Raw genomic sequence first — 2581 nt, 5'->3', positions numbered from 1 at the left:
TTCCCTTTACCTACATGCCCATTAAAGTCTGCACCAATCACCAATCGTTCTTTCCTAGGTACACCATCTACCACTTCATCTAATTCACTCCAGAATCTTTCTTTCTCCTCCATCTCACAGCCAACTTGTGGAGCATAAACACTGATGACATTTATCATCATCCCTTCAACCTCCACCTTCACGATCATCACCCTATCAGAAACTCTCTTCACCTCCACTACACTCTTACTGTACGCTTCCTTCAGAATCACCCCTACACCATTTCTCTTCCCATCCACACCATGATAAAACAGTTTAAACCCACCTCCAATGTTCCTGGCCTTACTCCCGTTCGACTTGGTCTCCTGAACACACAACACATCTACCTTTCTCCTCTCCATCATATCAGCTATCTCTCTCCCTTTACCCGTCATAGTACCAACATTTGAAGTACCAACCCGAACCTCTACTCTCCTACACTGCTCCTTTTCCTGCCGTCTCTGTAGACGTCTTCCTCCTCTCCTTCTCCTCCTTCGGCCAACAGTAGCCCAATTTCCACCGGTACCCTGTCGGCTAACGATACCTGTGGCGGTCGTTGTTAACCCGGGCCTCGACCGATCCGGTATGAAATTCTCATTTGTGATCCGCATATTTGATTTGGCACATGTTTTACGCTGGATGCCCTTCCTAACGCAACCCTCCCCATTTACCCGGGCTTGGGACCGGCACTAAGAGTGCACTGGCTTGTGCCCCCCTAATGGCTGGGTTTGGCACTGAATGTTCATTTACTGTAATTACTTTGTTGAGGTGTGTAGTAATATGTGCGTAAATGCAGAACACAGACCTGGAGGAAACTCAGAAGGATCCACAGACTCATGACCCAGTCACACTTTAAACCAAAACACACCATAAACCCAAACACACTAAAAACCCAAACAGCTGTTTGAAGCATTTGATGGCAGTGTCTCAGTTTACCACCATGTGATTCCTCAGCAAGTTTCTACTGATGATCAGAGTGACATCAATGAGCACAAGATATCCACCATACAGACCCAGAGGAAACAGCAAGATCTACAGACTCACAACTCAGGACTCTGTGAAATTTTTTATGTATATTATGATTAGAATTATTGTTGATGTTGTTGTTGTTGTTGTTGTTATCATTATTATGACATGCATGGAGTTCCCACACGAAGAAATCAGCCTTGTGATTAGGAATAACCAGCCAATCAGCGGAGGGTCGGAGGAGGAGAGTCTCCGCTCGTCCAATCAGAGCAGAGGGGTTAGTGGAGAAGAAAAAGAGTAAGGCGGAAGTCGCGCGCAGAGGTTCCGAGTTGCAGGACAATGGCGGTGTGGAGTTAATGTGGTGAGTGTGGGTTTATATTTCAGCTCTTTTACCAGGTGAAGGGGGACACGGGGTCAGTCTGGGGTGTGAAGAGGGACACGGGGTCACACTGAGTATAGTGGAATGGAATAAAGCGGTTGAGGGAGAGAACCGGACAGTTCCGCTCGAGCCGGCGCACAATCTTTACTTTTTAAATCATCAATACCGGAAGCGCGGATCTACTTCCGGAATATACATCAGTGATTATCCAGAGCTTCTAGATTTATGTGGTTTGTTGTGTTGTTTCCTTTACACTGCTCTGTGTGTGTGTGTGTTTACAGTGTGTGTGTGTGTTTACAGTGTGTGTGTGTGTTTACAGTGTGTGTGTGTGTTTACAGTGTGTGTGTGTGTGTGTTTACAGTGTGTGTGTGTGTGTGTTTACAGTGTGTGTGTGTGTGTGTTTACAGTGTGTGTGTGTGTGTGTGTTTACAGTGTGTGTGTGTGTGTGTGTTTACAGTGTGTGTGTGTGTGTGTGTTTACAGTGTGTGTGTGTGTGTGTGTGTGTTTACAGTGTGTGTGTGTGTGTGTGTGTGTGTGTGTTTACAGTGTGTGTGTGTGTGTGTGTGTGTTTACAGTGTGTGTGTGTGTGTGTGTGTGTTTACAGTGTGTGTGTGTGTGTGTGTGTGTTTACAGTGTGTGTGTGTGTGTGTGTGTGTTTACAGTGTGTGTGTGTGTGTGTGTGTGTTTACAGTGTGTGTGTGTGTGTGTGTGTGTGTTTACAGTGTGTGTGTGTGTGTGTTTACAGTGTGTGTGTGTGTGTGTGTGTGTGTGTGTTTACAGTGTGTGTGTGTGTGTGTGTGTGTGTTTACAGTGTGTGTGTGTGTGTGTGTGTGTTTACAGTGTGTGTGTGTGTTTACAGTGTGTGTGTGTGTTTACAGTGTGTGTGTGTGTGTGTGTTTACAGTGTGTGTGTGTGTGTGTGTTTACAGTGTGTGTGTGTGTGTGTGTTTACAGTGTGTGTGTGTGTGTGTGTGTGTTTACAGTGTGTGTGTGTTTACAGTGTGTGTGTGTGTGTGTGTGTTTACAGTGTGTGTGTGTGTGTGTTTACAGTGTGTGTGTGTGTGTGTTTACAGTGTGTGTGTGTGTGTGTTTACAGTGTGTGTGTGTGTGTGTGTGTTTACAGTGTGTGTGTGTGTGTGTGTGTGTTTACAGTGTGTGTGTGTGTGTGTGTGTGTTTACAGTGTGTGTGTGTGTGTGTGTGTGTTTACAGTGTGTGTGT

General features: G+C 45.6%; 1 protein-coding gene across 1 annotated transcript in view; it reads left to right on the top strand.

Moving 5' to 3' along the window:
- Positions 1–1190: 1190 nt before the first annotated feature.
- stard3 (StAR related lipid transfer domain containing 3) overlaps positions 1191–2581 on the top strand; it is a 16600-nt gene continuing 15209 nt past the window's right edge. Inside the window, exon 1 of the mRNA XM_083524215.1 lies at positions 1191–1345. The gene's annotated coding sequence lies outside the window, so the exon portion shown is untranslated. The remainder of the gene's footprint in view (positions 1346–2581) is intronic.

This window comes from Silurus aristotelis (genome assembly GCF_946808225.1).
Source record: "Silurus aristotelis genome assembly, chromosome: 21".
Classification (NCBI taxonomy): domain Eukaryota; kingdom Metazoa; phylum Chordata; class Actinopteri; order Siluriformes; family Siluridae; genus Silurus; species Silurus aristotelis.
This window is presented reverse-complemented; position numbering and strand designations above follow the sequence as displayed.